The sequence below is a fragment of the Canis lupus genome, chromosome X, assembly GCF_048164855.1.
Source record: "Canis lupus baileyi chromosome X, mCanLup2.hap1, whole genome shotgun sequence".
In the NCBI taxonomy this organism is placed as follows: Eukaryota; Metazoa; Chordata; class Mammalia; order Carnivora; family Canidae; genus Canis; species Canis lupus.
In genome coordinates this window covers 80,159,988-80,183,455 of record NC_132876.1, presented here as the reverse complement: position 1 = coordinate 80,183,455, position 23,468 = coordinate 80,159,988, and the positions used below count along the sequence as shown (strand labels likewise).

The 23,468-nt window shown below is 43.2% G+C and overlaps 1 long non-coding RNA gene across 3 annotated transcripts in view; it reads left to right on the top strand.

Annotated features, from left to right (window-relative positions):
• LOC140628758 (uncharacterized) overlaps positions 1-19,131 on the top strand; it is a 34,429-nt gene extending 15,298 nt beyond the window's left edge. Inside the window, exons 2-3 of one of the 3 annotated variants that reach the window (XR_012026744.1) lie at positions 7,586-7,744; positions 8,245-19,131. This is a non-coding gene — a long non-coding RNA (uncharacterized lncRNA). Of the gene's footprint in view, positions 1-7,585 lie in introns of all 3 variants that reach the window. The other 2 variants (XR_012026745.1, XR_012026743.1) reach the window with 2 other exon arrangements.
• Positions 19,132-23,468: the final 4,337 nt, after the last annotated feature.

Here is a 23,468-nt window from a genome sequence, read left to right as displayed (position 1 = left end):
TTCATTCGTGATTTTATTCATTCGAGTCTTTTCTCTTTTGTGTTTAATAAAGCTGGCTAATGGTTTATCTATCTTATTAATTCTTTCAAAGAACCAACTCCTGGTTTTATTGATCTGTTCTACAGTTCTTCTGGTCTCTATTTCATTGAGTTCTGCTGGAATCTTTATTAACTCTCTTCTTCTGCTGGGTGTAGGTTTTATTTGCTGTTCTTTCTCCAGTTCCTTTAGGTGCGAGGTTAGCTTGTGTATTTGAGTGTCTTCCAATTTTTTGAGGGATGCTTGTATTGCGATGTATTTCCCTCTTAGGACTGCTTTTGCTGTATCCCAGAGATTTTGAAGGGTTGTGTCTTCATTCTCATTAGTTTCCATGAATCTTTTTAATTCTTCTCTAATTTCCTGGTTGACCCATTCTTCTTTTAGCAGGATGCTCTTTAACCTCCACGTGTTTGAGTTTCTTCCAAACTTCTTGTGATTGAGTTCCAGTTTCAAAGCATTATGGTCTGAAAATATGCAGGGGACAATCCCATTCTTTTGGTATCGGTTGAGACCTAGAATCCTGTTAATTTCTGTGGAGCCTGTAACCTTTTTCTTTTCTAATATTGGTAAGTTGTGTCTTTGCTTAACTTATGTTTCTTTTTGCGTCCGTATGGATAGAAATTAATGAATTTCATTGACCTTTTCAAAGAACCAACTTTTGGAGTTAAAAAAAAAGATTTTATTTATTTATTTGAGAGAGAGAGAATGAGCATGAGAGAGAGAGAGCACGAGTAGCACGGAGGGGAGAGGGAGAAGCAGATTCCCCGCTGAGCAGGGAGTACGACCCTGGGATCATGACCTGAGCCAAAGGCAGATGCTTAACCTACTGAGCCCCCCAGGCGCCCCCCAGCTTTTGGTGTCATCGATATCTCTGTTCTTTTCCTGATATCTGCTCTAATGTCTATTTCCCTTATTTGCTTGCTTTGAGTTTATTTTTATTTTTTCTAGTTTCTTAGGGTGGAAGCTTTCATTATTGATTTGGATCCTTTATTCTTTTTAATACACACACTTGATGCTGTACATGTACTGTTAAACACTGTTGTAGCTGCATCCTGCAAATTCGGATATGTTGTATTTTCATTTCCATTCGAGTCATCTGATAAAGGGTTAGTATCCAAACCATTTTCCAATTTCCCTTGAGACTTGCCCTTTGTGCCATGGATTATTTAGAAGCATATGGTATAATTTCCTTGTGTTTGGTGATTTTCGTCTTAACTTTTTCTTACGTATTTGTAGTTTTTCTCTTTTGCTCAGACAGCATTCTCTCTGATTTCAACAATTTTATAACTCGTAATATGTGTTTTATGACCCAGGATGCAGTGTACCTTGGGGAAACTCCCATATGCACTGAAAGGAATGTATATTCTGCTGTTGTTATGTGAAGGGTTCTATACTTGCCACTTCCATCCAGGTAGTGCATGGTGCTGTTCAGTTCACCCACATGTTGCTAATTTTCTTTCTGTTCCTTCTGTATATTACTGAGAGAGTGTTAAACTCTACAGCTATCTTTTGTAGATTTGTTCATTTATCCTTCAGTGCTGTCTGACTTGGTTATGTATTTTGAGGCTTTGCTGTTGGTTGTTGTGCAGAGAAGAGTTAACGTAGCAGGCCTGACTCTACTGTCCTTGCAAAGATCAGCATGTTGGCCCTCTCTTTGAAGCCAGGAACTTGAATTTCAGAAAGTTTCCCACCATTCCCTACCTGAGCAGGATGCTTATTCTTCCTGAACTTTCCAAACAGTATGTTTCATGCTAAACACCTGCTTTCCTTCTGGGAATCTGAAATCTCGGTACATGCTAGGCAGAGAGTGCCTATGTGACCAGCCCCCAAAACAGCCCTCAGACACTGTGTTAGTCATGAGCTTCCCTGGTAGGTAACATTTCACATGAGCTGTTGTGATTTCTTGCTGGAGGCCCAAGTAATGTGACTCTACTGGGAAAAGGACTCGTGGAAGCTTGCCCTGATTTCCTCCAGATGTTACCCAGGGCACTTTTTCCCCTGGGTCCTCTGGTGTAATAAATCTTAGCCTTGAAGATGACTGTATGCTGAGTCCTTTGGGTCCTTCTGGGGATTCACCAAAAGCAAGGGTGGTCTTGGGACATCTGAAACAGTAGTGGCAGCCATGGGACACACTAGCAAGAAGACCTTGACTCGCTAGAATATGGTCAAAGACTTCTTTGAGTAAGGGAAGGATGATGTGATAGAGATGATAAGCCTTTGGTGCCTTGGTGACTATAGATGTACCCATGGTATGAAACAGCAGCTGAGCTGTTCTGAGAAGGAAATGTTAAAGAATGTAAAAACAAAAGAGCCAACTCCAGGGCTGTTAGCACACAGTGTGCCTTGGCTGCTTTAGCCATGCTGGATGATATGAGGGAACAAGTGTAGCCACCATATGACTTGGGTCTTTATTTTCTCAAGGCCAGGAAGAAGGATACAAACCTTCCCAAAGATGAACTTTGGGTCAGCCAAAAATGTTGAAAGTTCAACTTGTTCTCTCCTCCCAAGTGGGAGAAAACGAACCTAATCAGTTCCCTGAGCCAGAAAGAGCTTTCCATAAACTAGAGGCAAAGACGGGGGGGGGGGGGGGGGGGGGGCGCGCGGGAGCACTCCAGCCTTCTCTTCAGCTTGCTTATTGCTGCTGTGGCTGCCCCTCCCAGCATTCCAACAAGGATGTCCTCTGGCCCTTGTATGGTCACCTGGTAAGTGTCAGGCTACTGCTCTGAGTTTCGATAAACTTTCAGTGAGAGGGGAAAAGGGAGGATTTCAAAATGGCTTCTGACATTGTGGCTGTTGGCGTCTGGATGTATGAGAAAATTGATTGAAGGTGTGAGGCAGGGCCACTATTCAATGCAGCTGCTCCCAGCCAGGGAACCACCTATTGTAGCCTGGTGGCTGCGTAAATGAGAGAGACAAAAGGAACAGGAGGCGATGGAAATCCATGCTGAAAATTTTGAAAAGTCAGAATTTCATCCTGACCAATTCCTGACGATCATGAGACTTTATCGTTATGTAGTAGGTTTTTCTACGGAAATACTTTTGTCCCTTTTGGTTTTTTTTTTGTTGGTTTGTTTTTTAAAGATTTTAAAAATTTACTTATTCATGTAAATCACACACACAGAGAGAGAGAGAGAGGCAGAGACATAGGCAGGCTCCATGCAGGGAGCCCTATGTGGGCCTCGATCCCAGGACTCCAAGATCACGACCTGAACTAAAGGCAGACGCTCAATCGCTGAGCCACCCAGGCATCCCCCTTTTGTCCCTTTTGATAACAGCCCCTCCATACAAAAAGTTTGGAGGAGAGTAGGGGATGAGTAAAGAAATATAAAGGTTCAATTTCAGAATTGTACACACTGATTTTGTAACCGTGGAGAACACACAAGCCTGGCACCTGGGGAGACTCAAGGGAAGGAAGCAAAGACATTTAATGTCCTCTGTTTGCCCAGATGGTTCCTCGAAACTTGCTATTTTTTTTTTAAAGAAATACTCGCAGTACAGTCCTTCCAAGCTGCTGTGAGCGCTTTGAATGCAGACTGGCTGCTGCACCTACAGCCACACCTGCCAGAGTGCAGACTGTGGGACAGCAGGCCCAGCCCCAGCTCTTGGGATTTGTAGCCACAATACCTCTACATGACCTCCGCCCTCAGAAAGAGGGTGAACTGGTGTTATGGACAGAACAAACTTTTGGAGCTGACTGCCTCCAGACAGCCCTCTGAAACCAAGAGCTCAAATGAATATTCCGACTGGACAGGAAGTCCTAAAGGGGAAGGTCCCAGAGTGGGAGGCCACAGCGGGGCCCTGGTGAGCTGTGTTGCCTGATCCCTGTATGTCTGGCTCTGGGCTCCCTAACAGTTGTAAACTCTGTTTCAGGAGTATCCCGTGTGCCCACTGGGGTTAGACTTCCTGTGTGTGTGTGTGTGTGTGTGTGTGTGTGTGTGTGTGCTCTGACTAGCCCGACACTGCCTCAGCCTGGAAGACTTTCAGGTCAGCTTCTGCTTCCTGACCAGAGCGTGCTGTGCCTGAATTTGGGCCTTGGGCCAGCTAAAAACAAGGTTCATGCAAAAACTTAAGCAGTAAAGTTATCTCTTTTTCTGCGTTAGACCTTTATGGTTAGAATTGTTGTAACTGGTTAAATCTAGGACCCCTGAGGGACAGAAGGGAGATCAGTACTGTAGGCTGGACTTACCCTGTTGCATGGCTCCTAAGTCCAAGATCTGTGGCACTTCCCTCCCACCCTCTGCAGCCTGACATGGTTCAGCCTGGACATGATTGTGTCATATGGTTCATCATTATGACACCGGGTCCAGCCATTCCCAGTTTACTTCAATTCCACGAGCGTGGACTGGTCTTCTGCCAAGTGTCAGGTCCTTTGCCCTGAGGACACCAAGATGAACTGGGCATGTTTCCAACCTTCTAAGAAGGAGTAAGAGTCTGGTGAGGGAGACAGACATGGAGACAAAGCGGCAGTGGTTAAGCTCATTTTGTTCAGCCACTCCTGGCAGATGTTCACGTTATGAACATCTCCCGCTTATCCTGATATTTCCCAGCATATCCTGGAGAAGATCCATCAGGTCCATACAATTGCATTCCCCTCATTCTCCTTCCTCCATGCACAGCCACAGATATCAAGTGATACGGGCATGTGGTCGCAGACTCAAAGCCAAGAATCCTCCCTGAGCTGATTGTTTTCCAAAATAGTCCAGGGTTTTGGGTTTGTTTCCAGGTGGAACAACATGCACGTTTCCCTCATTTACAAGGAAGTTCCACTTACGGTAAATCCAGTGTTTTGAAGTCTCTGCAGAAAAGGTTTGCATCCCTACAACTTTCCCTTCCTAAATGCCAGTACCTCCCTTTCATCATTTCAACAATCAAAATGCCCTCTGAAATTTTCAAAATGCACCAGTGTTTTCGTTTAGATATGAAGTATTCCGTGGTTTTAAACCACAGGAAGGTGATTTTATGCAGGTACCCCCCAAAACCTCTTATTCACAGCCAAAGGATAAGAATGTTGCGGTCCTTGCCTGGCTTTGGTCAGGGGAAATAGCATGGCAGTGTGGGGTAGGGCACAGTACTGCCCAGTAAGGATTCCGGGCCCCTTCCTCTTCTGTTTGCTTACTGTGATAAGAAAATGTTTCAGGGACAGCTGGGCTGTGAGGTAAAGGTTTGTTTCAGGGTCACCAGTGCCATGGCATGTCAGTGCCCAGGATGGTTTGATGGTAGTTATGGCTCTTAGCTCCTGGGACTGGGGTTCTCCTCATTGATGAGAAGGCTTTCCCACGTAGGGACAGCAGAGTGAGGGGCTAGGCTAGGGCTTTAAGCTACTGTCCTGTTTGGGACAGCAGATGAGACCACAGAAGTACAGTTGAAAGAAGAGGGACACGATCTCTGAAGGTCAGGGGCAGGTTTCCGGCAGGTGAAGGGAAGACGTTTGCCCCAAGTTCTGGTTGTTCCAGGCTGATGTGGACTGGAATGTGGGTGCAAGAACAAACCTAAGGCTGAGAGGAGATGGGGATAAGAGATCACATGACCTCACATCATATGAGTTACATGGTCCCCTAGAAAAGTCTGTGCCATCATGGGATCAAAATGTCATCTCCTGTCACCACTCCCACCGGCCGGCCATGAAGGGAATAGATTTGAGATCAATAGTGAAGCCTTCAGGGAGAAAGGCCAGTGGGAGCGTGATGTCTTCTCAGAAAATCCACTGCCCTGCCCTGGGTTTGACTCTCATGCTGTGTTCCTTAAGTCCTGTCTTCCTGCGTGCTTTCAGGCTGGTCTTCTCATGTGCATGTCTGTCGGGAAAGAGTCACTCCATTGGAGACCGGCTTGCTGCCAAAGGGATTTAATAAAGTTCTTGACAGTTTCCTAGGCAGAGTTAAAAATCACAGATTCTAGGGCACCATTGTGGCCACACTAAACGAGATTCGCTGGGTGTGGATCACAGCGTGTGCATTTTTTAAAAGTTCCTGGTTTCTGACTTATGTGGACAGCTTGTCTGGGAACTACTGGGGCAGGGGAATGGTCCTGTTTGTCCTGCCACCTGGCCTCTCTCTCCATTGTGAAGGTGGAGAAGTGACAACAGTTTGATGCCTTCGCTGATGCACAAACCCAGGACCTTCAGCTAGGAGCCTGACATGCTGGGTGCTGTACTAGGGAGGCTGAGAGTACTGTTTCCATACAGTACCCTGAATCCAGTCCTGTCGAGCTTCCATCTAAGTGATTGCTGTTGAAATCACATTTCTGTTTACTGCACAGTTCCATGCTACAAAACCAGTTTGTGTTAGATGTTAGCTCTTACTCTAAATATTTTCCAGTGGCCATTGGAGGTTGACATGGATTGAAGAACTACGTGGCACAGTGGGTCTTCCACAAAGCCTTCAGACCTGTGCCTCCAGCACTTAGAGCTGGGCAACACTGAGCAGGCTGCTTAACGTCGGTGTGCCCCATTTCATTTAGCAACAAGGAAACACTAGATAGTTCTCGGGGTGGCTTAGAGCACTGACTCTGTTAAGACAAGCAAGGTTGTCAGGACAGTGCCCAGCATGTGGTGAGCTGCCAGTCAGTTCTAGCTGCTGCTGTTCCTGTTTTTTTTCTCCACATTTCCCCGAAGCATGTTCTGGACAGATGGTGGCAAGACTACCTTTGACTCACCGGCCGGACTTGGCACTATCACGTCAGCTCCTCAGGGACTCGAGAATCAAGTCTGGGGGAGGGGGGCCACAAGGGAGGACGTATTTTTATGAGCATGATGAGTATTCAGCTCTCCTTATGGGCTATTGTGATGCCTGAATGCAGGGCTGGACTTCATCATCGTGTGCTCCTATGGACAGTCTGAATGGAAACCTCTCGAGGAAATTAGACCAAATGACCTGTTCAGACATTTTGTGTGATGGTTGGAAAAGTGAGTGGTCACTGGATAAGGATAGAACATGAGTCCAAGAGTTGGCGTAATCCTTTCAGGGAGAGAAACTTAAAGGCCAAAGAACCTCCTCACGTGGCTTCTTTTATTGCCATTAGTTCTCTGGAGTCCAGTTCTCCTGTGCCAGATTGGTCACATTTGAATCTGGGAACGACATGACACTGCTGTTGCTAGTCAGCTCGTCATCGGTAATACTTCATTTCTCATGGAGTTTTCATATGGCCACTTTCATTGTGTTGATTTTTCTCTTCCACTAGCATTCATTATTGATTTAACAAAAGGCCGATGCATTCATATTTTCTGAGCTCAATCATGAGGAGGTGGTAAACAGTGTTTGTGGAGAGTCTGAGGAAAGGGGCAGTGGGGAGGGAAAGGGAGAGGGTGAGGTGAAGGTGTCTGTGGGGCAGGAGGAGAGAAGTTGGTGCAAACAGGAGGGAACGATAATGGGCACCAGTAGAAAGCAGAACTAGAGAGACTTAGGAATAGATGCTCACACTTGAGGAGGCTTACTCTAGGCCTGGCATTGTTTTTAGCCCTTTATCTACAGATACAATTTTCAAAGTCATCAATACTACATCATCACTACAATACTGGGAGGTATTTTTAAAGTTAACATTCCTTTTTTTACAGACCAAGAAACTGAGTCACGTCGAGGTTGAGAGGTGAGGTAACTTACCCAAAGCCACCAGGCAGCAAGGGCGGAGTTGGAGTTGTACATAAAGAGACATGGGATTTGGCCCTGACCTGCGATGCACCTCGGTGTCAAATGTCCTGTGGCTCAAAAAGCAGGTGAACGTGTGCAGCAGCTTAATCTGATTATGCGGGATCTGTGTATGGAGTGAACAGGATGTCTCTTCAGTGCAGGAAACACTATGGGGTGATAAGTCGGTATAGGTGCATCACTAAGTGGATATCTGGTCTGGATCAAGGTCTGTACCTGTGGATGTGAGCATCAGTATCCTCATCGTTGTTATCGTGATGGACAGTAGTTTATGGTATAAAGTTAGGAAACAAAGCAACAGATGAAAGAATGTAGATGACCTCCCCACTCCAGTCTCATAATTCAAAAGATGCATAGAAAGAAGCCTGGAAGGGAGTACACCACATTGAGTCATTTTCCCTAAGTGTGAAACTCTAGACAATTTTCAAATAACATTTTATTCACTGTTTTATTTGCTGTGTCTTCACTATTGTTGCACAGCCATTGTGTTTCTGCTACAGGTTTTAGGTCGTTTCTCTTGCATATCTTGACGTTTCAGGGTAACAGATTGCTTTTATATCCTTGCCAGGTGAAAAACCAATCAGTACATTTAGAGCATAGGAGAGAGCTGTGGTACAGTAATGAAGCAGTAATGAAGTGGGGGAAGCAGAGAGGTTTGGATGGAAGGCTAGCCACGTCTGCAAGTGCAATGAAATCGCCCCAGATGATGGAGGCCAAAAGCAAACCAAACCGGACAACAACTTCATGTCCCTAAGAGGAGACAGTTGTGATATTGAGATGAGTATCTGCATTAAGATTTCTCAGGCCTTTGCTCTCTTTGGTTCTTATGAGGCAGCACTGGTTTGCGTCATGCTGTGGTTGAGAGTGGCAGCCTCACCTGAAGCATTCTCCTTTTGTGGACCAGTGGAGTACTTTTCTTGAAGTCTGGAAGCCTACGGATTCAGAAGAGAGAACAGAAAATATATAGTACAGTAGTTGGATCCAGCCCTCCTCCGGTAGATCCCTACATCGCAAGTGAAATACAGGCACAGGTGTTGTAGTAGTTGGTTGGAGTTAGCAGGGTTGGGTTGAGTGACTCAAAGAAGAAACACAGAAGTGAGTAAAAGGAGAGAAAACACATCAAGAGGGGACAAACAACAAAAAGCCTGATTTCTGGTCTCGCTTTTCTGCTAAGAAAATAGTGTGCTCTATTATTTTGCGGAGAGAGCACTGTAGTCCAAGGTCTGGGAGGGAATCACTGCACTTGGTGATGAGCATTCTGAGGACCCGCCATCAGCAGTAACAAGGGGACACTGAGTGTGTGAAGGCACAAAGGTCTCAGCCTCTACCGTAGACTCAGAAAGCTTCTTAGCCCTGCCGAGAATGATGCTGCTTCACCTTACTACAGAAGCTCAGAGCTGCCATCTAGCAAAACTCCTGGTGCTCCTCCACCTCCTAATCCAGCTCAGGGTGGCTGCCTGGGCATTGCACACTGATCTGCATAAGGATGATGGTAACAGTGTATGTGTGTGTGTGTCTATGTCTATGTCTATGTCTATGTCTATGTCTATGTCTATGTAAGAAACACAGGAAGAGAGACTCTATTCATTTAACTGTGACTCACCAAGCTCCACTTACTATCTAGACAGTGTGTTGGGTGCCTGTGGATACAATAAAAAGCAGTTCCCTGATTTCAAGGAGTTTATGCCAAATCATAAGAGAATAATAATCATACCCCGAAATAGAAAAATTACACCTGTGATTAGTGGTACCAAAGCGGTACTTTTTATTGAGGTATGATTGATAGGTAAAGCTGTACGTATCTCGTGTACAACTTGAGTGTGTATGCAGATGTATGCCATCACTGCATCAAGGTCATAGATGTAGCCTTCACCTCCCAAAGTTTCCTCCCACTCCCTTTGTTTTTTTGGTGCAGTTGTTATTATATTATCATCATCAGTGGTAAGAACACTTAACATGAGATCATCTCTTAGCAGTTTTAAGTATACAAGACAGTATCATCAGCTAAAGGTACTATGCTGTAGAGTAGATCTCCAGAAATATTCATCTTGCACAATAGTAACTTTGTACCTTTGACCCTGCCTGACCATTTGTCCCTGCCCCAAACCCTGGCAACCATTGCTTCTATGGGTCTATTTTAGATTGCATAGGTAAGCGAGAGCATGTAGTATTTGTCTTTCTGTGTCTGGTTTATTTTACTTAGCCATCATATCCTCCAAGTCCAGATGACATAGAAGATCCTGAAGACTCTGACAAGAAAAGCAAAAACAAAAAACAAAAAATAAACCACAACTGTTAGAACTAAGGAACAAATTCAGTAACGTTGCTCTCATTTTTAAAAAGTGTTTACTGGATTTGAGGTTCCTGGACGTTGAACATGTTGAAAATAGTATCCCACTTCCTTCTGGCCTCCTGAGAAATCGGCTCTAATCTGATTGACTTGTCCTCATAAGTGATGGGTCCTTTTCTCTTGTTGTTTTCAAGAATTTCTCCTTGCCTCTGGCTTTCAGCATTTTTACTATGATGTGTCTGTGTATCTCTTCCCCTTTATCCTGCTTGGAATTCGTTGAGCTTCTTTCAGGCGGTATCTCTGAATATTTTTTCTCCTTTCTGTCTGTGTTCTGGCACATTCATGCATCTCTGTTGGAGTTCTTAGGAGTGTCCCGTATTTCTGTGCAGCTCAGTTCATTTTCCTCATTTGTTTTCCTCTCTTTCTTCAGATTATAATGATTTCTCTCCGTCTTCAAGACTGCTCAATCTTTCCCTGGTAGCTCAACTGCTGTCGCTCTCCTTGAGTGAATTGTTCACTTCCATTATTGCACTTTTCAGCTCCAGAACTTCTATTCGGTTCTTTTTGATAATTGTTCTCTCTTTATTGTTATGTTATTCCCTATTTGACGGGACATTTTCATCATACCTTCCTTTCCTTCTTTGATTGTGATTTCCTTTTGTTCTTGGGACCTATTTATAACTGCTAGTTTGAATTCCTTGTCATATCTGCCATCTGGGGGTGCCTGGGTGGCTCAGTGGTTGAGTGTCTGACTTCAGCTCAGGTGGTGATCCCGGGGTCCAGGGATGGAGTCCCGTATTGGGCTCCCTGTGGGGAACCTGCTTCTCCCTCTGCCTATGTCTCTGCCTCTCTGTGTGTGTGTGTGTGTCTCGTGAATAAATAAATATAATCTTTTTTAAAAAGAAAAATCAGACATCCGGTTGCAACCACTAACAATTTCTGTTGCTTGCTTATTCATACTTTCCTGTTTCTTTGCATGTATCCTAAGTTTTTTCTTGTCTGGAAACCTGACTATCTAAAATATTCTTATTGCTGTACTATCTAAAATATTTAAAATATGGTAGTGATCTGATTACTAGACCATCCCACCCCTCCCTGTGTTTGTTACTGTGATTTGCTTGTTTAGTTGTTTAGTGTCTGGCTGGTTTATTTAAGTGGAGTCTGATTTCCCTGCTTACTCTCCCCCGCCTCCCTCAGGGAGAGCCGACCTGGGTATGCCCACTGTCACCCTGGGATGACTGGTTTTGGCAGAGCTGTCTTTGATTGTCTCTTCCCCTGACCAAACCCAGCTGTTCAGGTCCACTAACTGGGGGCTGCCTGTTCTAGTGTTTTCAGCAGTGCTCTGGATATATTGCTTCATAATGTAAACCAGTGAAATCCGTGGTCCTTTGAAGGGCTAGCTATCCAAGTTCACGTTTGAGATTTTTTTCTGACCCTAGGCAGGTTCCTTCCAGCTGTCTCTCTCCCTGATTGTCTCAGGTAATCCACCCAGCCTGCAGTTGATCCTCTATGTCCAAGAACTCCATCCATCTCCTCCAGGTTGCCTTTTACCACAGCCTCCTCTGTTTTGAAAGTGCCCCTAGGCTTCACCTTCTCAGCACTGCATTGCAAATCAAGTTCGTTCCTTTGAGAGGGTCAATCTGCTTCAAAACCTCTGAGCCACAGCTCTGTAGTTGGGTAGTGGGGACTGTGGTGGCACACTTCTCTGTCTTGTTTTTTAGTATTACACTATGTAGTGTTGCTTTTTTTTACAATCTCCCGTCTTTTAATTATTTATGGCTGGTATATAGAAACAGTTTACTTTTGCATACTGATCTGGTATCTTGTTACTTTGCTAAACTGGCTTCTTAATTCAGATAACTTTTCTGTGGATTCTTTTTATGGAGTCAGGTTTTGCCTGTGCATAGTGACTGTGTTACTTCTTTCTTTTTTCTTGACTTTTTTATTGGCTAGAACAGCCAGTAGACCATTGACTCAAAGTGGCGAAAGTACACCTACTTGCCTTGTTGCCTTAGAGGGGAAGCATTCAGATCTTCATGATTAATGATTAGACTAGCCTTAGATATTTTTGTAGATGCCAATGATCAGTTTAAGGATGTTGCCGTAGAGAGTGAATATTGCCATCTCCCCAGCATTCATGTTGAAGCCTTTCTCCAGTATGATCGTAATTGGAAGTGGGGCCTTTGGGAGGTCCTGAGGTCATGAGCATGGAGCCCACATGAATGGCATTAGCACCCTTATCAGAGAGACCCCGAGAGCTCCCTCGGCCCTCCTGCCATGTGAGGACAAGAAGTCAGTAGTCTGTGTGATGGGAAGCCGGGCCTCGCCTGATCCAGAACTTGCTGGTGCCTTGATCTTGGGCTTCCGAGCATCGTAAATGTAAGAAATACATTTCTCTTGGTTTTGTAAGTCCTCTGGTCTATGTTAGTTTTGTGACATCCACCCTAAAAGACTAAGAGAGAAACCCCTCTCTACTCCTAGTTTGCTAGGAGTTTTTATCAAGTGCATTTTATCAAATGTTTTTTACGCATCTGCTGAGATGTTCATATATTTTTAGTCTGTTATTATGCTCGGTTAGAGTGATTGATTATCAAATACTCAACCAGCCTTGCAGCTGTGGAGCAAATGCCATTTCACTGGTATTTTCTCTTTTTTATATATTACTGGTTTCAAAGAGCTAATATTTTATTTTGGATTACTACATCTGTGTTCATGATTTCTGTTGTTCTTGTTAGCCTTAAAAATAATCAGCCAGTTATTTTACCAGCAAAAGTGGGTTTCTTCAAGAATAGCAGAGAATTACAATTTGGAACAAGCCACCTAAGGCAAAATCCTAGGCAAGTCCAACAAACAAAGGGGAGGTACATTATTTTATGGAGGAGGAAGTTGGAAGGGGTTGTTTTGAACAAAAGTCTGTTGGAGAAAAGCAAGAGTTGAGGGAGCTGATAGTTTCTCATTGGCTGAGTTGCAGCGGTAGTCGATATCTTTTTTTTTTATTAAGATTTTTATTTATTCATGAGAGACAGAGAGAGAGAGGCAGAGACATAGGCAGAGGGAGAAGCAGGCTTCCTGCGGAAAGCCCAGTGGGAGACTCGATCCCAGGACCCAGGGATCACGACCTGAGCCGAAGGCAGGCGCTCAACCACTGAGCCACCCAGGCGTCCCGGGGTAGTTGGTATCTCGTAGGAGATGCAGTGTACATCTTTCCTGTTGGGGCCTGTAATGGAGGATTCTTTCATGTTGATCATTCTGTTGGGTCTGTAATGGATAATTGTTCCTGTCAGTGATGTTGAGCAGTATGGCTCTCCCTTCTGGGTTCTGGACACTCCTTTACAGTGAGGTTTCCCTTTATTTTTTTCGCAGTCTGTAATTTATTTTCTTAAAAAGTTTTTGTCTCGCTTTGATACCAGGATATTGCCGGCTCTGTACAAAACTGGCATTATTTCTTTTACATAATGTGTGTGTGTGTATGTGTGTGTGTGTGCGCGCGCGTGTGTGTGTGTGATGTGTGTGTGCATATTTGGTAGAAATTAAACAGTGAAGCTGCTTAACCTTGAGAGTTTTATGTGAGGGAAGGGTTTTTGTTTTGTGTTTGATTTACTGAATTCAGTCTCTTTGGGAGAGATAGGACCATTTGGTTAATGTCTTCTTGACTGCAGTTTGCTAGCTGCTATCTCTCAAGGAGTTTTCCCATTTCATCTTTTTTTTGGATCATATTTTTAATATTTTCTTACCTAGTTCATGTCTGCAGGATCTGTATTGATGTCCCCTCTGGCAGTACTCATGTGACTCCTCTGTGTCACTCTGCCCTCCTTCATTTTTAGCAGTCTGGCTGAACCTATTAGATTTACTGATCTTGTCAGAGAACCAGCTCTTACTTTCATCGATTTCTTTGTATTGATTTTGTGCTTTCCATTAAGTCGATTTCTGTTCAAACCTCCGTTATACTTTTTCCGCTTGCCTTAGGTTTAAATTGACTTTGCTTCTCTAGTTTCTTAAGGTGACAGCTTAGATAATTGATTGGAGACAATTGTTCTTTTCTTTTCTTTTAAGATTTTATTAATTTATTCATGAGAGACAGAGACAGAGAGAGACAGAGATACATGCAGGGAGCCCTATGTGGGACTCGATCCCGGTACTCCAGGGCCGAAGGGAGGCGCTCAACCACTGAGCCACCCAGGCGTCCCCAATTCTCCTTTTCTAATCTAAGTATTTAATGATAAAAATGTCCCTCAATGCAGTATTTTAGATCCACCTCACAAATTTTGATACACTGCCTTTTGGTTTTCAGCTTCCTGCGGTTTCTTCTTTGATCTCTGCATTACTTAGAAATGTCATTTAATTTCAAAATATTTTGTGGTTTTCCAGCTACCTCACTGCAACCTCTTTCTATTTTAATTCTTTGTGGTGAAAGTACCTAGTTTGTATTATTTCAGTCCTTTAGAAGTTGTTGAGTACTTTATGGCACGGCATATGGTCTGTCTAGGTGAACAATGTATGTGCACTTCAAGAGAATGTGTATGAGGACGCCTGGGTGGGTGAGTGGTTGGGCGTCTGCCTTCGGCTCAGGGCATGTTCCCGGGGTTCCGGGATCGAACCCCGCATCGGGCTCCCCACGGGGAGCCTGCTTCTCCCTCTGCCTGTGTCTCTGCCTCTCTCTGTGTGTCTCTCAATAAATTTCAAAAATCTTTAAAAAAAAAAAAAAAAGAAGAAGAAGAATATGTCTTCTGCCGTCCTTCTGTAAGTATCACTTAGGTCTTGCTTGTTGATGGTGTTGCTCCCATGTTCCATAGAGTGTCTGATTGTATCGTCCACTTGTGCTGTCTGTTGTGCACAGGATAATGCTGAAGGCTCTCCCTATAACTGATTTGGGTCTGTTCTTCCTTTTAGTTTTTTCAGTTTTCAGCTCTTGTGTTTTAAAAAAACATGCACAGGGCACCTGGATAGCTCAATAGATTGAGCATCTGCCTTCAGCTCAAGTCACGAACTCAGGGTCGTGAGATTGAGTCCCGCATTGGGCTCCGTGCTCAGCAGGGAGTCTGCTTCTCCCTCTCCCTCTGCCCCTTCCCTGCTTATGCTCTTTCTCCCTCCCTCTCTCTTCTCTCTCTCTCTCTGTCTCTCAAATAAAGAAAAATCTTTTTTTAAAAAAACCTATTTAGTGTGGTTCCAATTAAAATAAATAAAATAAAAATGCATGCCCATTCATGATTTTTAGATCTTCTCGATGACTAGACCTCTCTTTTATTGTGTAAATCTGTCTTTTCCCTTGTGATAACCCTCATTCTGAAGTATACTTTGTGTAATACTAATTTAGCCCCTCTAGCTACTCACTTGGTTCGCGTTTGCTGGGTATCTGTGTCTTACTGTGTTTGGGAGGGAGAAACAAAATACCATAGAGTAGATGGCTTCTAAACAAACTTCCTCCTCATGCTTATGGAGGTTGGAGGTCTGGGATCAGGGTGCCAGCGTGGTTGGGTTCTAGCGAGGGCCCTCTTCCAGGTCACAGATTTGTGGTCGTGTCCTCACATGGTGGAAAACAGAGGATCTGTCTGGAGCCTCTTTTATAAGGGCCCTAGTCCCATTTCTGTGGGCTCTGCCCTAGGGCCTAAACCCTTCCCCAAAGCCTTACTGCCTAATACCATCATCTTTGGGGGTTAGGATTGAACATGAGGGATCCCTGGGTGGCGCAGCGGTTTGGCGCCTGCCTTTGGCCCAGGGCGCGATCCTGGAGACCCGGGATCGAATCCCACGTCGGGCTCCCGGTGCATGGAGCCTGCTTCTCCCTCTGCCTGTGTCTCTGCCTCTCTCTCTCACTGTGTGCCTATCATAAATAAATAATAAAAAAATTAAAAAAAAAAGGATTGAACATGAATTTTGGAGGAGACATCTTCAGACCATAGCATTATCATTTTCCATTCAAGTCCTTGTGACTTCTTTATGTGTTTATATTTAAGGTGGGATTCTTCTGGACAGTATCTACTTGGGTCTTGCTATTTTTATCTAAAGTGACAACTTAGGTCTTTGAATTGATGTGTAGGCAGTGTACATATAGTGTGTTAACAGTTTACATGTAAGTCTACCATCTGGCTGGCTGTATATTTCTATCATATGCATTTTTAATTCATATTTTCCTCTTCCCTTCATATTTTTGGATCAGTTGAACATTTGCTGGTTTTCCATTTTATCTCCACTGTTGGCTTACTACTTCTACACCTTTAAACATTCTTTTCAAATTGTTGCTCTAGGGTTTACAGTATATATTGTTGCTTTTCACAGCATGCCTTCAAATGATACTATACTGCTTGGTGTACGCTGTGAGAACCATACGACTGTATGCCTCCGCTTCCTATCTCCCATCCTTGGTGCTATTGTTGCCTTGCAGTTTGTTTCTGCCAGTGTCTTAAAACTCCACAGTGCGTACATCGTTATTGTTATTAATTTAGATAGTTATCTTTCAAAGAGATTGGATATAAGAGAAAAATTCACATTCGCCCACAATTTACCATGCCCAGCACTATTCAATTCTTTGTATAGATCCACGTTTTCTTTGGATATCATTTGCCTTCTTCCCGAAGAACTTCCTCTAACATGTTTTGTAGGGCAGATCTGCTGGCTATGCGTTTGCTCAGCTTTTCTGTTTGTTTTAAAGTTTTTGTCTTACCTTCATTTTTCAAAACCATTTGCGTGAACCCAAGATCTGAGCCACATGGATTCTGATGAGTAGCCTGCCATCCTGTTTGATCCCTTGTATGTAATGTGTCTTTTGTATTTGCTTTTACTATCAGAGGGTGTCAGTGATGGTGTTTGAGTCAATCTTTTCGTTAGTCGACTTGGCCTTCAGTTCTGTTGTTGCTATAATTCTTTTAACCTTAGCAAAGACTTCAGATTCTTCAGGTTGCAAGACAGATTGATATACAAAAATCAGTTCTGTTTCTATACATTAGCAGTGAAAAATCCAAATAAATAACCGAGAAGATGATTTCACTTACAGTAGAGTCCAAAGAATGACATGTTTAGGAATCAACCAAACAGGTGCAAGAGTTAGACACTGACAATTATAAAACACAGTTGAAAGAGATTAAAGCAAACTTGAATAAATGGAAATGGCTCCTGTGTTCATGGATTGGGAGACCTGATGTTAAGATGGCAGCATTCCCTAAATTGATCCAGGCATTCAGTATAATCCCTATCAATATTCTAACTGCAGTGTTTTAGAAATTGAGAGGCTGATCCTGAAATTCATGTGGAAATTTCGCGGATCCAGAATAGCTTAAATGATCTTACCAAAGACAACCAAAGTGGAGGACTCACACATTCCGATTTCAAACATTATTTCAAAGCTCCAGTAATCAGTACAAATGTAGTACTGATGTAAAGATGAACATAGAGATCACAGAATAGAATTGAAAGTCCAGAAATAACCCATACATCTGTGGTGGGTTAATTGTTGACAGCAGCGCCAAGACAATTACATAGGAAGACTCTTTTTAGCAAATGGTGCTGGGACAACTAGATATTCACATTTATTTTTTTTAATAAATTAATTTTTTATTGGTGTTCAATTTACCAACATACAGAATAACACCCAGTGCTCATCCGGTCAAGTGTCCCCCTCAGTACCCGTCACCCACTCACCCCCACCCCCCGGCCTCCTCCCCTTCCACCACCCCTAGTTCGTTTCCCAGAGTTAGGAGTCTTTATGTTCTGTCTCCCTTTCTGATATTTCCCACACATTTCTTCTCCCTTCCCTTATATTCCCTGTCACTATTATTTATATTCCCCAAATGAATGAGAACATACACTGTTTGTCCTTCTCCGATTGACTTACTTCACTCGGCATAATACCCTCCAGTTCCATCCACGTTGAAGCAAATGGTGGGTATTTGTCATTTCTATTGGCTGAGTAATATTCCATTGCCTACATAAACCACATCTTCTTTATCCATTCATCTTTCGATGGACACCGAGGCTCCTTCCACAGTTTGGCTATTGTGGACATTGCTGCTAGAAACATCGGGTTGCAGGTGTCCCGGCGTTTCATTGCATCTGAATCATTGGGGTAAATCCCCAACAGTGCAATTGCTGGGTGGTAGGGCAGGTCTATTTTTAACTCTTTGAGGAACCTCCACACAGTTTTCCAGAGTGGCTGCGCCAGTTCACATTCCCACCAACAGTGTAAGAGGGTTCCCTTTTCTCCGCATCCTCTCCAACATTTGTGGTTTCCTACCTTGTTAATTATCCCCATTCTCACTGGTGTGAGGTGGTATCTCATTGTGGTTTTGATTTGTATTTCCCTGATGGCAAGTGATGCAGAGCATTTTCTCATGTGTATGTTGGCCATGTCTGTGTCTTCCTCTGTGAGATTTCTCTTCATGTCTTTTGCCCATTTCGTGATTGGATTGTTTGTGTCTTTGGTGTTGAGTTTAAGAAGTTCTTTATAGATCTTGGAAACTAGCCCTTTATCTGATAGGTCATTTGCAAATATCTTCTCCCATTCTGTAGGTTGTCTTTTAGTTTTGTTGACTGTATCCTTTGTTGTGCAAAAGCTTCTTATCTTGATGAAGTCCCAATAGTTCATTTTTGCTTTTGTTTCTTTTGCCTTCGTGGATGTATCTTGCAAAAAGTTACTGTGGCCAAGTTCAAAAAGGGTGTTGCCTGTGTTCTCCTCTAGGATTTTGATGGAATCTTGTCTCACATTTAGATCTTTCATCCATTTTGAGTTTATCTTTGTGTAGGGTGAAAGAGAGTGGTCTAGTTTCATTCTTCTGCATGTGGATGTCCAATTTTCCCAGCACCATTTATTGAAGAGACTGTCTTTCTTCCAATGGATAGTCTTTCCTCCTTTATCGAATATTAGTTGACCATAAAGTTGAGGGTCCACTTCTGGGTTCTCTATTCTGTTCCATTGATCTATGTGTCTGTTTTTGTGCCCGTAACACACTGTCTTGATGACCACAGCTTTGTAGTACAACCTGAAATCTGGCATTGTGATGCCCCCAGATATGGTGGCTTCCCAGGGGAATTCTATCAAACGTTTCAAGAAGAAATCATACCTATTCTCCTAAAGCTGTTTGGAAAGATAGAAAGAGATGGAGTACTTCCAAATTCGTTGTATGAGGCCAGCATCACCTTAATTCCAAAACCAGACAAAGACCCCACCGAAAAGGAGAATTACAGACCAATATCCCTGATGAACATGGATGCAGAAATTCTCAACAGGATACTAGCCAATAGGATCCAACAGCACATTAAGAAAATTATTCACTATGACCAAGTAGGATTTATCCCCGGGACACAAGGCTGGTTCAACACTCGTAAAACAATCAATGTGATTCATCATATCAGCAAGAGAAAAACCAAGAACCATATGATCCTCTCATTAGATGCAGAGAAAGCATTTGACAAAATACAGCATCCATTCCTGATCAAAACTCTTCAGAGTGTAGGGATAGAGGGAACTTTCCTCGACATCTTAAAAGCCATCTACGAAAAACCCACAGCAAATATAATTCTCAATGGGGAAGCACTGGGAGCCTTTCCCCTAAGATCAGGAACAAGACAGGGATGTCCACTCACCACTGCTATTCAACATAGTATTGGAAGTCCTAGCCTCAGCAATCAGACAACAAAAAGACATTAAAGGCATTCAAATTGGCAAAGAAGAAGTCAAACTCTCCCTCTTCGCTGATGACATGATACTCTACATAGAAAACCCAAAAGTCTCCACCCCAAGATTGCTAGAACTCATACAGCAATTTGGTAGCGTGGCAGGATACAAAATCAATGCCCAGATATCAATGGCATTTCTATACACTAACAATGAGACTGAAGAAAGAGAAATTAAGGAGTCAATCCCATTTACAATTGCACCCAAAAGCATAAGATACATAGGAATAAACCTAACCAAAGAGGTAAAGGATCTATACCCTAAAGACTATAGAACACTTCTGAAAGAAATTGAGGAAGACACAAAGAGATGGAAAAATATTCCATGCTCATGGATTGGCAGAATTAATATTGTGAAAATGTCAATGTTACCCAGGGCAATTTACACGTTTAATGCAATCCGTATCAAAATACCATGGACTTTCTTCAGAGAGTTAGAACAAATTATTTTAAGATTTGTGTGGAATCAGAAAAGACCCCGAATAGCCAGGGGAATTTTAAAAAAGATATTCACATTTAAAGAAATGAATTTGAAAGGCACCTGGGTGGCTCATGGTTGAGCCATCTGCCTTTGGCTTGGGTCATTGTCCCGGGGTCCTGGGATCGAGTCTCACATCGGGCTCCCAGTGGGGAGTCTGCTTCTCCCTCTGCCTCTCCCTCTGCCTCTCTCCCTGCCTCTCTCTCTCTGTCTCTCATGAATAAATAAATTAAATCTTTTAAAAATAAAGTAATGAATTTGAATCCAACCTTCATACTACAGACAAAAATTAAGTCAGAATGGATCAAATTGAATAATAAGGGCTAAAATGAAACTTCTGTAGAAGAACATAGGAGTAAAAACTTGTATCATTGGGTTAGGTGATGGAATCTTAGGACACCAAAGGGACAGGTAATAAATGAAAAATTAGATTAAAATTACTTCATCAAAATTAGAGAAGATTTTGCTTTAAAGGACACCATAAGAAAGTGAAGAAGCGTGGGTGGATCAGTGGGTGAAGTGTCTGCTTTTGGCTCAGGTCATGATCTCAGGGTCCTGGGATCAAACCTCACTGTGGGCTCCCTGCTGAGCAGGAAGTCTGCTTCTACCTCTCCCTCTGCCTCTCCCCCACTCATGCTCTCCCTCTCTCTCAAATAAATAAATAAAATCTTTAAAAAATAATAAAACTTTCATTAGAAAAAAGAAAGTGAAAGAACAAAACCAAGGAATGGGAGAATATATTTGTGTATATGATAAGGGCCCAGTATTCAGATTGTAGAAAGAACTCTTACAAGCTCAAAGGAAAAGAGAACCCAATTAAAAATGGACTAAGCGTCTGAATAGACATATCTTTAAAAAAAAAAAAAGATGTACCTAACAGTATTCTTAAGGACATGAATAGGTGTCAAAAAATATTAGTCATTAGGGAAACAAAAATTGAAAGCATGATGAATTACAACTTCCCACCCAACTAGTGTGGATAGCATTTCAAAAATGAAAATAACAAGTGTTGGGGAAGATGTGCAAAATCCTCATACATTGCTGGTGGAAATGCAAAATGACACATCTTTGAAAAACAGTTTGGCAGCTCCTCAAAAAATTCATCAGAGTTGCTGTGTGACCCAGTTATCCCACTCCTAGGTATATGTCGAAGACAAGTGAAGTCATAAGCTCACATAAAAACTTGTATACAAATGTTCCTGGCAGCATTAATCGCCACAGTCGAAGAGTGCAAACAACCCAAATGCCAACTATGTAATGAATATGTCACATGTGGTGATTATATCTATATAGCAGAATAATATTCAGTCATAAAAATGAATGGAGTAGTGATACCAGATGAATCTTAAACACGTTATGCTCAGTGAAAGAAGCCAGATGCAAAGGCCACGTAATGTATCATCCTATTTATTTGAAATATCCAGATTGGAAGATCTGTGGAGACAGGAAGCCGATAAGTGAATGTCCAAGGTTCCTGGGATGGGATTGGGGATGGACTGCCAATGGTATGTTTTTGTTTTTGTTTTTTTCCTGGAATTAGATATTGGTGACGGTTTGTACAACAAACCATTGTGGCATATACAATGAAAAAGGGTGAGTTTGATGGTACCTGACTTACATCTCAATGAGATGAAAAAAATTTAAAGGAAAGCATGTACCTTTGGATAGGTTTTTGGCCATTTTTAGAAACACAGTTGGCTACACCCAAAGACATAAAAAGCTGTCTGAATCTTGCCTTCATCAGCTTGGTCATCTGAGGTAAGCACTGTGGCCTAATATGGTGGTGTTTCCTTCTTGTCCCCGTTATCTGCATTGACATACTGCACGTGCATATACATGTACGTGTACAGTTAGGGGGACCTCTTACATGCTACCCCCTTTTAAAATATATATATATTTATATATATATATATATAATTTTAAAAAATTATATATTTATATGATAAATAATAAAATAAATAATAAAAAATAATAAAAGCTCTCTGGCCAGTACAAAATTGCTCCTCTCATTCTGTTTCAAGACCAGGGGGAGCTCCATGGTAGGATATGAACACTTACATCTCTCATTTCCCCTTCCAAATGTTGTTGACTACCAATGGCTATTTAGGATATCTTCCCCCCAGAAATTTGCTCTTGTCATTCTATATACACAGCTCTGTGCCTCTGTGAATATTTCTTGAAGACCGGTTTGTAGCATGGTAATTGCTGGATCAAAGAATCCTTTGGCTACAGAAACATCTCTGAAGTACCTACTTGTGTACCTGATACTGTTCTAAATGGTGGGGAGGCACCACAGAAGACCCATGTGTGTTCCTTTTCATGAAGCCGAAACTGTAGCGAGGATGGGGACAGGGTAGAGTCAAATTTTGAAGATGCCACCCTGGAGTCTGCAAGGTTCTTTTACCTTCATGCTTCTTCCCTCAGGGGGGCTGGGGTAACAAATGCCCCTTTGCTGGCATCCTCAGCGCCCCATCGTGCAGCAGGGGCTGTTGACAGCAGGCTGGTTTCCTTATCCAGGCTCTCTACAAGATCTTGGAATCTGCAGCCGGAATGATGCCTGTGGGGATTTTAAGAGTGGCGAGACCAGGATAGAACAATCCACTACCCATTTAGGTGTATCTCGGGGAGGAGGGGAGCTGGGAATGATGTGACCCTGTCTGGGCAAACTGCCAGAGTGTGGCGTGACAGGAGCAGGTGAAAGCTCGGTAGAGGAGCAGTGGACAGTAGGTACCTTCCCGTACTAGGGTGTCCCACTGAGAGGCCCAGAAGCAGCAGTCCTCTCTGGGAGGTACAGCTAGGGGTGAGGGAGCCTTGTATTCCCAAACCAACCGTTGGGTGCAGGGTGCAGGGGAGCTCACCGGCATGCAAGGACCTCCACCTCTCCTGAGGTCACCATCATCCAACTTCTGGCCTCAACTCGTCAGCTCCACAGATTCTAATCAAGTGGGGACCGGGGAAGATGGCAGCGGAGCACATGAAAGGTTCCCTAATGGGTGAGCAGGGCAGGGATTAAGGGCAACACTAGATCTGATTGGTCAAGATGGGATTGCTTACCAGGATCTTCCAGGGGAGAGAACCCCCACTGGCTGGAGGTGGGGGTGTCCTCAAAAGAGTTTATGAGTGCAGAAGTGGGGCTTGGAAGAGTGGAGGTGAAAGTGGAGGGTTTGGAATCCTGCTCTGGAAACTCCAGCCACTCGTCCACAAAAGGGGCTGAAGATACTAGCCAGGTCAGTGGGATCACTGGCTTTTGTTGTATCCTCTAGTCTATCTTCCTGTTACGTTTTTGAACAATGGGACTGTGGGTACTGGCCACGATGTGGATATCAGAGCCCAATAACAAATCACTAAATCTTTCTCC